Raw genomic sequence first — 13,293 nt, 5'->3', positions numbered from 1 at the left:
TAAGAACAGATCATCTTACCAGTCAAGCTGGCCCTCAGCCAAACATGGGCGATTTATAACAATAGGAAGAAAATGATAGAAACTCGAGGAAGAATAGCTCAGGGAGGGTAAAAAAAGAGGGTGAGAGATTAATGAAAGCTAATGTAATGTGAATCCATGGTGTCCTTTAAGTATATTTGTCAGCTTCAACATTTGGTGCATGACGTAGACTAGTAAGAACAATGCCTTTTTTTAAAAGCTTGCACATATATATTTTTTTTGCATCATACAGCAGCGCATCTGTGGTGGATTCGCTCTTGTTTGGCTAGTCTCTGCTTTCGTCTGTTGGTTCTCTGGTAGTAATAAGCTGGTTTCGTTTGTAGTCACTGACCTCAATACATCTATTTGTTTGCTCGGTAAGGCTAAGCAATAATTCTCTTGATGAAAACATCTCTTAACAGACCACAGTAGCATGTAATAATACTCTGCAATAGCTACTTTGAGCACATTTGGTGAATGACTCATCATGAGTCAGAAGCGTTTAATGTTAAAATTAGAAAGGGTAATTGTTGTTCATTTAAAATATATTTTGGTCTAAAAATAGGTAATATATCTGTTTGATTGTGTGTACTGATGAATATTATCTACTAAAAATGAACAAAAATAGTGATAAATACCTACATTTTAATTTACTTTTTTTTGTGGGGGTGTGAGTTTTTTTTTATAGTCCTAAGGAACATTTTGAATAGCAGAATGGTGTAATGAACAGAATAGAATAGTGTAGTGAGATTCATTTTGAATCTGAAAAAGTTCTTTTTTTTATATTGTATTGTATATTGCCTTAGATAATGAGACACTAAGCAAGCATATTTTTCTAGAATGTCTTTTTTTTTTGTAATTTCTTTGTAATGGTCTTATGTTGTAATGTTTAGAATACCAATTTGAAGGGTTGATTTGAACTGCTTAGAAGATTAATTATTGAATGGGTTGATCTATTCAGTGTAGCTATTTATGACTAATATTCGTAAATGCAGTGCTCAGCATATATAAGTACACCAGATTTTTTAAATGAATATTTTAATCATATTCTCAGTTAATATGGATGATATGTATTGGTGCATTTGAACATAACAGATTTATTAAACAGATATAGTCATAAAATAATATTTTAATCACAGAAATGGAAAGATAATACAATTAAATTCATGCAAAATATTGTAAAAAAAAACTATTAAAAATGACAAAATATCAACAAAATTGTATATATTTTTGGCTCTCTTGATTTTTGCTGTTTTTGAAAATTCTATTTATTATTTTTCAGTAGTATAAATTCGTGCCACTAATTTTTAAACCATTATTGTTAGGTTATTTTGTTAGATTAGCTCAAGATTTGGCTTCAATATTGACTAATCTAATGTCTATTATGCACAAAAACAATATTGTAAAGCTTCCTATAGAAAATATTAATTTAAATTAGAGACTTGTAGGGGATGTACTCATATATGCTGAGCACTGTATTTAGCTTTTTGAAATAAGTAACAAAGTGCAACATAAAAAATTGCTAAACATGTAATGCAGTAGTGTCAATTTCTTTTTTAATGAAAAAACAACAACCTTGAATTGAGTGTTAAATTTCATGCATTGTGTAATGGAAAACTTAGAATTGTCATTTTTTAAATTTTGAAACTTATTTTAGAGTAAATTAAAATATATGTAAAGAAACTAAAAAGAACTCTATTAGCATTCACTTCAGCAGACAACAATGTTTTCCTTTTCAACATGCACACTGCAATTTTGTTGTCTGCTGCTTTAAAACAGAATGTGTTGCTTCTCTCTTTTATATACTTAAATATTTTTAAAACTTTATCTTTATTGGTATTATTAGGTTACCATTCATATATATGACAGTAGATAAAAAGAGAACTTGAGTAATATGCCAGTCTGATAGTAAAGAGTGATTTAGGTGTGCTTTGTTTCTGTGTGCTCAGAAAACCAGATGTTGCTGGAGTAACTGAAGCACAAGCTACTGGTTTCACACAGCTGCCATTTTAAAAGAGAAATCGAGGCTTCAGTGGGCAGAAACCCGGAAGTATCGCCTGGAGTCACACAGGAGCGTTCTGTACCTGTATATCTTATCAGCAAAGAAAAAGTGACAAATATTTATAATTTCACCGCCTTTCAAAGTGATCCGATGTTTGTTCTGAATGGATAGTGAAAATAAAAAGGGATATCACAACTTATTTCCAGCTAAGTTAATGGAAATGGCACAAGTTAGCTAACGTTTCCTTTTCCAAACACACGATTTAGATGTTTATAAAACATTTTTAAAGCTCAAGTTAATGAATGGATTCTCACTATATTAGACTTATTAGTCATGGTACTGAATTTCGGTACTGAAATAAAATAATAATAAAAAAAAGACCTGTTTATTTCCCGCTAACATTGAAGCACTGTTTAGTGCCTTCTTAAACACTGCTGATTTGCCATTGTGTTCACTAGTGCACAACAGCAATGACTGCGATTGGCCATAAAGGTCATCAGTTCACTGCACTTCACGGATGTTTACAGAGTGCAAACACAGATTGATAGTCTGATCTTTGCAGCTTTAAAACGCTTCAGTGTCCGTTGAAGTATGGTGAACTGATGACCTTCAAGGCCAATCACAGTCATTTCTGTTGAGCACTGGTGAATACTAAGGCACTGAACTGAAGTCTAGGAGGACACTTAAGCGTATTACTCTTATAGAGATTGTGATTTTGTTAATATGCTAATATGCTTTTAGTTGTTTAAATTAAACTTAACGGAATTATATTAAAGCAATGTTTACACCCTATCTGCACTTTGAAATTGCAGCAATGCTGGAGGTTTGAAGTCCACAGCATGTTGTTGCCATGCTTACAGTGCTGATCCTATACTTTCGTGTTCTTCCCACCGCAGCCTCGCTTTTGTTTTTCAAAATGGTGGCCATGTGAGTAAAGCATAAAAGGCTCCAACCTACTACTGGAAAAAGGAGGGGAGCAACAGCTCATTAGCATTTAAAGAGGCACACAAAAACTGTGCATTTTGGCTTCCTGCCAAATAAAGGCATTTACAGCACAATATAATAAATGATTCCTGAGGTATTTAAAGCTAAAACTTCACAGACATTTTCTGGGGATACTTGAGACTTGTAAAGATGGGATAATAAGACCCTAATGAAATAAGTACTTTGTGTAAAATCCTACGTTTTGCATGATGATGCTTGATGGCTAATATTATAGCTTCAAGCGATTCTTGTCTAGACTTGATGAGAAAGTGTGTCTAAGTTAACAGAACCAATCTCCCACAAGCTATCCTGTCTCTCAGTGACTCCTGCTATAGGCAGGAATCACCATCGGGGCCCACAACAGAGCCAAGACCAGATTTATCAGAGGATTAAGGTGTGAATCTGCTTCAGTGTCTGGAACACGTGCACGAATCCTTTGGGCCGTGAGGGGGAGTTTAACACACAGACCGCAGACAGGGAGAGATGAAGACAGAAAGTACCTGTGAACTTCTATCCAACTTTAATCAGTTTCAGAGCGGAGCTATGGTACTTTCAGCTCGACTGCATCTGGCCTGTAACTCTACCGACAGACTCAGCACTTTTCCATGAAAGACAGACAGGTAATTAAAGCCTCGCAGCCTTGATTCACCTGCTTATAAGATCAAAGCGCAGTCCGTTCTGGGGCTTTTCGTCTTCGGACGTCTATTATTTCACCAGGAGTGTCATTACACACGTGTTGTCTGTCATTACTTCAGTCATTTTGAGCCATTGGAAATCTTCCTGTCTGAAAATTTTGTTTGTTTGTGTGAGTACTGACTGATAATGTTTGTCTATTAGAAATGTTAATAGCTAAAATAGTGATGATAGTAGTGTAACTACTGTACAAGTCTTATAGTAACAAAAATGTTTTTAAGAGCCGAATAGTGAAATGAATGTATACTGTTGTGTTTTTGTTGCATTGTAGCTGTTTGCCTTGACTTGTGGGACAATAATTAAGTATTCTTGTCTTTAATAATCAAAAATATGTTGAATTTTAGTATGTACAGTAAGTTCATTTGATGGGTTCATTTTATCTAATTGTTTGATTCAATGTACTGTATTATGTCTTATTTAGTTAAGCTTGATAGAAGTATATACACCATATACTACTGTTTAAAAGTTTGGGCTCATAAGAATTCATATTATTTAATGCTTTGAAAGGTTTTGATTAAAAATACAAACTTTTATTTGCTCAAAATTACACTTAAAACTCTAATTTTGTTAAATATTACAACAATTTAATGTTTTTTTTTTTCATTTTAATGTATTTTTAAAATACATGAAAAGTAAAGTTTACCCAATAGTAAAGCTGGTTATTCTTGAAGCTTTAATAAATATTGAAAACCAATGTCCTGCTTGATTTGAAGCTTTATTATTAAATAAAAATAAAGATATCCTAAATAAAACCTCAACTTTTCAACAGTAATATAAATTGCATAAATTTATAGATTCCTTGTTTTTTAGTTATGCTTTTGATAACGTAACTATTTTAATTTTTATTTTCTCTAATAATTGTTTTATTAAGCCATTCTTTTTTTTTTAAACTGCTAGTATAGCTAACATAAGGTTTGTGGGCCAAGTCAAGTACCTTTTTTTTTTTTTTACTTTTGACAAAAAAAAAAACTAAATTAATTTACTTTTTCCTTCATATTTAATAATTGATTGTTTAATTGATTTAATTTCATTTTAGAAATGATTTAAATATTTATGGAAATTTTTTATGTTTGAATGTACAGTTCACAACAACATTTTTTTCAATCACATTGTACCTTTTTGAGATGCCATCACCTTGGAAGATAGTGATCATTTAACCCAGTAATTCCTTGATATATCTGCATCTCCGTGCATGCTTCATGTTCATGTGGTTCGAAGATTCCTCTGCTAATTCTTACACTTTTGGCTCCCCACCGTGTAATCGGTCTTCTGCAAGAAAGATGGAGATACTTTCAACTATACAAAAAAAGTCAGATGTGCTGTGTCAGATGTCTTATACTTCCTTACTCTTATTTAATGTGACTGAATTTATATAGTACTCAAAAAAAACGTGGGCAAAAATTACTCAAGTGACCTAGTACTACAGCTGAGATTTTGAATGGTGCATTTTAGCAATTTGAAATGTAAAATTGTAAGAAAAACAATTAATTTTACCATTCCCTGTCCCCAAGGTTCCCAATTCATTTTTAGTACCTTTTCAGTATGTAATTTCAGGCGTATCATTTAGTTTTTCAAGCTTTAAAACTCTCAAATCGACCCCCACACACAATCTTATTTTAGCATCTCTACACTGTAAAATCTAAAAAGTAAAGGTAACTCAAACCATTTGAGGAAACCGATTGCAACAAACCATTTAGGTTCAATAACTAATCCTAATGAGTACTGTAAACTTAATTCATTTGAGTAAAAGAAGCAATTTGAGCACAGTAAAACACAAAAAATGAAGAGAATTTAAACCAATACGTTAAGTCAACTCAAACCCTTTGAGGAAACAGATTGCTACAATCTATTTTGACTAATCTGTATGAATACTGTGAACTTGCTCCATTTAAGTTGAAGCAAAAAGGTTTTTAATTAACTCACTACCTTCAACACTGAGTTCAACACTCTTTTCAAATTAGTAGAATTAACTTTGAGTAAATTTTGAGTTAACTACACTCATTTCATTTGACAAAGTTGACTACGATTCAGCCAACTATATTTTCAAGTTCAGGAGAAGCATAAAGGAGGTTGCACAAGTCTTCACCTTGTTTTATATACATTGCTCAGCAACATTAACACCTCCAAATTGTGTTGAAAGAGTTACATACTGTATTTATAAGGTATAATTCACCCAACAATTTTAATTTCTGTCAGCTCATGTGTCATTTGTGGTCGCAGACAAGCTGTTTACTACTGAGAGGTTTTAAAACTGAGCCTACTCATATTAAACTTTTACATCTACAGAATCATAAAATAATTGTGATCTTAATTTTAACAACAACAAAAAAAAACTCAAAGTTTAAAAAGCTAACATTTCATTGTTAATAATGGTATACAGGCAGTGTTTTTGTGTGACTTGATTTAAGATGAGTGAGACCACAAGGCTTGATTTGCAAGTCTAGTTTTGTCTGTATCCATTTACAGAAGTGCTAAAATCAGTCTGATCCTGTTCAACACAAGCTCATTTAACACCCCCTTTGATTGAATCTAACTTAGAGTCAGTCGCCGGGTTTAAACCGATATGGTGACCTTCTAAACATGTGCACACACTGCAAGCAAATCTATAATTCAGGTTGGAGTAAATCATCATAAAGTACTGAAATTATAGCACGCGTAAATATCATTTAGGCGCATCTCTCACAGGCGTATAATTTGTGGTGACATTTTAAATCACAGGTCTGGCAGTGCGCACATTCTTTATCGGTTTTCTTTCTCTTTTACCATCTCTTCTTCTCACATTAAATGCGAATCGTTTAGCTGCTTCACACTTTTCTCTCATCATAACCTTTTGCAGTCTCTCTTAGCATTCAGCCACCGTGTAGTGGAAGTGTGCCGTGTTGAATGAGTGTTTACGTATGTTTGTGTTGGTATGATGTGTGGGATTAATGTCAGACATGCTGGGGCTCATACCGGCCTCCCGCTGCAGCTTCTTGCAGGCTTATCACAGTCAATCATCTCTTTGTTCACCTCGCTCTCGGCACGCACACACACATGCACAGACGTGGTAGCAAAGCATAAGGGTCAGGATCCGAGACTTTAAAGTGCTGAGCGCATGAGATCGGGTAAAGTTTTTTATCTCCCTGCGAAACTTCCTACTTCACATCAGAAGCTCTGGGGGAGGAGCAGATACTGCAGGGCCTAAAGATAGAGAAGGGGAGACTAATTGATTAAGAGCTGTGAAAAAAAAAGGATAAAAGGGATTTATATCCTGTTTGATATCTGCGGAAGGGTCAGCAGTCAAGGTCACAGCAGCACCTCCTGGTGGCCAAATATAGCAGGTGATGCAGTCATATGATTGCATTGACTGTAAGTTCTGTTTTTAACGTGGGTCATTTAGACAGGCTGAGATGGTTATGTAGCCTTCTATAAAGTACTTGTAGGTTATGTTCGGAATAGCTACTAACTGCTCATACTATTTCTGAGGTATGTAAAATGTATAGGCACAGAATGTGATTATGTGTTTTAATCATGTTTTTATTCAGCAAGGATGCATTCGTAACATTTAGGCCTGTCACGATATCTGTTTCTTGTTGCATGATATATTGCATCAAAATATATTGCAATAAATGATATTATTGTCATTTTAAGACCATTTTATGCCACTCATTATATAAAGCCAGAATGACAATATAACAGCATCAAAAACATATATAGCACTCTTCCAAAGAACACATAATATTTTATTCTTTAGAATATTTAATTTCGTCATTTTAATAATTAGGCATTGGAATCAGAATTTGAAAATCAACATCCGAAATAAATAATAATAAATGTTAACAAAAAAGGTGCGAGTTAAAAAGTAACAGAGGATGTGATATTTGTTTGTATGTGATACTAATTTCAGTTGTCAGACACCCACATGAAAATATACTAAAGTCATTTATAGTAAATACTATAGTGTTTTTTGTAAACATACTGATATTGCACAATCAGCTAAAATGTTGCTAGAATCGGTTTTTATGTATGGGTGATATATATTGCATCACCAAAAAATGATTGATCATGTCTATGTGTTGTGCGATAAGTCAATACATTGATTATTGTGACCGGCCTAGCAACATTTATAATTTTTTTTCAATAACTAATAATGATAAATAATTATTCATTGTATTTTGAAGTGCCCATGATCAATATTGTGCACGATCATTATCAAGATATACTGAATTACTGAATATTGACATGCACTGTATGTCAAGTAGATATATAAACTTCATCCATAAAAAATATTTGAAATATAAATATCTTTTAAATATTATATACATTTCATTATCACTCTGCAGCCCAAGACCGGTTACTGACTGAAGCTAAGCAGAGCTGAGTCTGGTCAGTACTTGGATGGGAGACCACATGGGATAAATAGATTGCTGTTGGAAGTGGTGTTAGTGAGGCCAGCAGGGGGTAATCAACTTATGGTTTGTGTGGGTTCTAATGCCCCATTATAGTGAAGGGGACACTACTGTCAGTGAGCTCTGTCTTTCGAACGAGATGTTAAACCAAGGTCCTGACTCTCTGTGGTCATTAAAAATCTCATGTAAAGAGTAGGGGTATAACCTTAATGTCCTGGTCAAATTCTCTCTATCTGCCCTTACCGATCATGGCTTCCCAATCATCCCCATCCACCAAATTGGCTCACTGTCTCTCCACTCCATCAATAGCTAGTGTGTGGTGAGCGCATTGGCGCCATTGTCCTGTGGCTGCTGTCACATCATCCCCTACCACCCCATTATTGTGAAGCACTTTGTGTGTATAGTCATGCATGATAAATACACACATTACATTACATATTTCCCCGCAGATGGTTTTAAAAGTGATAATACACAATGTTTTTGAGCAGTGTTTTGATGTGCATATCAGAATGATTTCTGAAGGTTCATGTGATACTAAAAACTGGAGTAGCTTTAGTATCATAGCTTATTTTTCAATCACAGGAATACATTTAATTTAAAATATGAAATAAAATAGACATTTATCTTTTAAATTGTAATAATAGTTTACAATATTACTATTTCCACTGTATCTTTCGATAAAATGAATGCAGTCATAAAAGGATGGCAGAACAAAATATAATTAAAGAGTGGTCCTTTCTGAATAAAATAAGGATTTTTTAAAGGTGGTAAGACAATTTGCTGATTTTTCAATCAAGATAAAGCAAATGATAAATATAATATTATAGTATGTTTAACAAAATGTTCTATATTATATATACAGCCAGAGATGCCAAAGTTAGCCCATGGTAACTATTGACTTGGCAAGCAATCCCATCTGAGAAGAGAAGTAGAATGATGGGGATTATTTAGAATATATATATATATATATATATATATATATATATATATATATATATATATATATATATATATATATATATTATTTAGAGTTTCAAATGTAATGTAACATTTTGTTTCTTAGTTTGTTTTATTGTTAAAAGTTAACTGAAATTAAATGTTTGAATCAAATGGTGTAAATTAATGAGATTTACTTTAAATGTACAGTACATACTGTCACCAGACGGATAGAAGACAAATAAAGGCCAAAGGCGAATTCTGCTTGACCAGTGCATTCTGCAGTTAAATCCACTGTGTTATAAATGTGATTGGTTATGTTTTTTATTGCAATAAGTTGTCATTTTAAAAGTTATACTGCATTAGATAATACAATTTAAAGTAATGTTTTCTATTTAAGTTTAAATCATGAAATAAATTAGGAAATTACCCCTGGCAACTTTATATACTGTAGCTTGGTTTATTTACATTTGGCCCATGGCTCTCAATGAAATTTTGTTTTTGGCCCTTTATCCGAACAAATTCTTGCACCCTTGCTATAAGCAGTATGTTTATTGTTAATTATAGATCATTGTCAATATTATTTTAGACACTGCACTATAAACTGCAGTGGTCAGTTAACTGTAAGCTGAGTTCGATGCATGTGCTTTTTCTCTCATATTTGTTGACACGCTGGAGTTTATGTTGAAGGAAGAGAGCTGAAGTGTAGTGTTGAGCAGTATGTTCATTCTAATTAAATGGGAATCTTAATGAGCAGCTCTCTCCACAGACCTCCAGCCACTTTCATGTGCTCAGCCTGAGTGCAGAAAATGAGCCAGTGGGTTCCAGAGTCGGCTGCTGACCCAGACGCTCCTTGGATCCAAGCATATCTAATGTTTAAAAGCAAAAAAAAAAAAAAAAAGTTTAAAAAATGAGTAGTTCCAGCTTTGAACTATGACTGAGCAAACCAAATAGCCAATTTAGATAAAGCAACCAAGCAGCCGGCAGAATGTTTCGACATTGGTCACAGTCTTGACTGGTTGAAGCATTATATGGCTTAGCAGAACACTGTGTATTTGACCTTTTTAGCTGTTGGCAGAATTTGTCAATCCTAGTAAAAATCCCCAGCAGTTTGTTAGATGTATAGGCTAATATATACTGCATGCTTTCCTTTCAATGAAAAAATGAACATAACAAAAATGACAAGAAAACAGCAGATAAGAACACATCTGATCACAGTGACATGGATGTGTTCTGCTACTCTTTCACATCACATACTTTGTGTTTACAAAATTATATTACACAGCTCTCTGGAATACTTGATTCTGATTGGTCAATCACAACATACAAAGATATTAATTTCAAATAACAATTGGTAAAACCAATAAGACTGGCTCATTCGGGTAATAGTGTGTGAATCATCTTGAACGTAGTGTGTGTTAGTGTCAACATTTCAAATTGATGTCGAATAGGGTGAGATTAAACAATATTATTTTGCTTTCCCAATGGCAAATAATTTAGCTTGTTTTAAGTAAAAACTCACATAATTTTGACATAATAGTTCTCAAAACAATTCAGCATTTTTTACTTGTCTAGAAAATGCTTGTGGATTGAAAAATATTTAGACATTTGGACTAAAAACAAGACTAAAAAGCAAGCAAAGCATTTTAAGCAGAGTCCATTGTGATGTTTGAACCTTGGCGGATTAAACAGATGAAACTAGCCAGAAAAGATCTACACACAAAAGCAGATTGAGACTGTCTATTGTGTAATCAACTCAAAACAAGGATAGTTTGAAGGTGTTTATCAGCAAGGAGTACATTTCCCAAACAACAGCATAACTCTGTTGAACAGTTATGCCTACAACTCGCCTACAACTCGAGTGGGTACTACATTTGAATTTACTACACAGCATTTACAAAAGTACATTCTATACAGTATGAAAGTGAGTAGTGTAAATGAAATTCAGACATCCTACATCCACCATTTGTCATTATCCCATTTATGAATTCTCATGTCGCATAGCATAGCATCCATCAAATGCGCACTTCAGAATCTTACTGGAAGTAGTAGATCATCCAGATACTATTTTTGCATACTGTTTTGAGAATACTATAAATTCCGACATACTACTCAGCTTGCATACTGTTTTTACATACTACTGTATAGTACGATTTCAGACTGTTTCACTGTTTGCCAAAATCGATGTTGTACATGCATTGTTCAAACCATGTTGATGAGAGCTGACACTAATGCTGTCACAACAACGAATTGGTGAAGTGAAAATATTAGCTACACTATAAACAAAATCCATCATTTTACAGTTTATTTCTGGCAGCTGGGGTGCAGGAATAAAAACATAAAATAGCGGCTGTTAAATTAAAGGAATTTACCGTAAAATAATGAACATTAAATTACAGAAATTTCCTTAAATTCAAATTTCTATTAAACTTCTGTAATTCAACCTCTGTTATTTTACAGTACATTTCTGCAATTTAGCAACCATTATTTTATAATCTTTTTCAGAAATATACCGTAAAATTACAGCTTTTTATTTACAGTGTATGTAAATATCTGAGATCAAAATAATGTCAGATTATTGCTGTTAATATCAAACACAGCATATATGGACTGCTTTCTAACGTTTGTTCTTTTTTATTTAGCTTTTTTATGCGACTTAAAACTATGGATTTGTTGAAAAAAAAACATCACTTTACCATGTTGGTAAGAAATTAACTTGCTTTTGTAAAACGCAAGTGCAAACATTTCCAACAAGGGAAGCTGTGATGGACTCAACTTCAATTTGGCCTTGTTTAGTTTAAAATTGTTGCATTAGTAAATTCTTGATTTTGCTTAAGCATACAAGTCAGAATTACTAGCCCCCCTTTGACTATTTTTTTTTCTTTATTAAATATTTCCCAGATGATGTTGAACAGAGCAAGGGCATTTTTACAGTATTTCTGATAATATTTTTTCTTCTGGAGAAAGTCTTACTGGTTTTATTTTCGGCTAGAATAAAAGCAGTTTTAAATTTTTTAAACACCATTTTAAGGTCAAAATCATTAGCCTTTTAAAGCTATATTTTTTTGAAAGTCTACAGAACAAACTATCGTTATACAATACCTTGACTAATTACCCTGCCTAGTTAACCTAATTAACCTAGTTAAGCCTTTAAATGTCACTTTAAGCTGTAAAATATTATTTACTGTCATCATGGCAAAGATAAAATAAATCAGTTATTAGAAATGAGTTATAAAAACTATTATGTTTAGAAATGTGTCAAAAAATATTCTCTCAGTTAAGCAGAAATTGGGGGAAAAAACAGGGGAGGCTAATTCAAGGGGACTAAAAATTCTGATTTTAACTGTATTTAGGACGTTTAAAGCACACTTTAAGAAAATGTATTCGATTATGTTTACATAAAAATATTATTTTAGTCTTACTTGTTTAAAATTTCACATTCAATTACAGTAATTTTTTATTTAAAATAATACAATTTCAATATAATTCCTACACCAAGTTCTCTGCAAAGCAATAAGCCACACACAATCTTGTGTTACAGTGATTTAGCCTCATAAGATTGTGTTTGTGTGTGCATATATAGGTTTTTATCCGGAGGTTAGTTTTCATGGCGTATTGCGTTAGCGGTCAGATGAGGGGCAGGCAGACGGGACTGGAATAGCGAGTAGCGCTATGCTGCCATCACAGTAATTGGACCTAAATTAGTTAAATGAATGAGCCATTTCTGCAGCCTTGGTCACAGCTGAGGACAGGACAGACATAGGATCAGGTCTCCAACGGGACGGCTCCGTCAGCAAACAGATGAATGAAAAGAAAGAAATGAATTTACTGCGCACAGTGTGTATGTGTGTTTTTTCCATCAGAAGAAGTGATGAGTTCTGATGAATTTTTGTTGGAAAGCTGATTTGATTGTTTTCCATGTAATTTACAACTGTAGACAGTTGAAAACAAACCTTGACCTTATCACCACAGTCTTGCCTGGCCTTCTTAGATTTCAGCTAATTAAATTCCTCCTTTGCAAAAAAAAAAAAAAAAGGGCACAAGCATCAGCAGTACACAACAAAACTGTCGCTAGCAATGTTAACAAAAATATCTGCACATATCTAATCTGCTTTACTCTAGAATAAAATGTAAATGTAACACACAAAGCTGTTGAGGCACGTAATCATGAATTGCAAACACACTGTGCGGCTCTGCTGTGGCATGCTTTAATAATTAATACATCTGAAGAGTTGCACATTCAAAAGTGAAATAATGAAGATGTACAAACTG

At 33.4% G+C, this 13,293-nt stretch overlaps 1 protein-coding gene and 1 long non-coding RNA gene across 7 annotated transcripts in view; one reads left to right on the top strand and one right to left on the bottom strand.

Moving 5' to 3' along the window:
- The window catches only part of LOC141380504 (uncharacterized), a 148,889-nt gene that overhangs the window by 25,235 nt on the left and 110,361 nt on the right, over nt 1-13,293 (bottom strand). Inside the window, exon 5 of one of the 5 annotated variants that reach the window (XR_015523706.1) lies at nt 4,803-4,966. The exons of 2 other annotated variants lie outside the window; for them this stretch is intronic. This is a non-coding gene — a long non-coding RNA (uncharacterized LOC141380504). Of the gene's footprint in view, nt 1-4,802; nt 4,967-9,756; nt 9,891-13,293 lie in introns of those variants that run through there. 2 more of the 5 variants (XR_015523701.1, XR_015523705.1) reach the window with 2 other exon arrangements.
- The window catches only part of znf385a (zinc finger protein 385A), a 142,111-nt gene that overhangs the window by 65,006 nt on the left and 63,812 nt on the right, over nt 1-13,293 (top strand). The window lies entirely within an intron of this gene.

This window comes from Danio rerio, chromosome 23 (assembly GCF_052040795.2).
Source record: "Danio rerio strain M-AB ecotype USA chromosome 23, GRCz13ab, whole genome shotgun sequence".
Classification (NCBI taxonomy): Eukaryota; Metazoa; Chordata; class Actinopteri; order Cypriniformes; family Danionidae; genus Danio; species Danio rerio.
The sequence above is the reverse complement of the archived record's forward strand: the minus strand, read 5'-3'. Positions and strand labels throughout refer to the sequence as shown.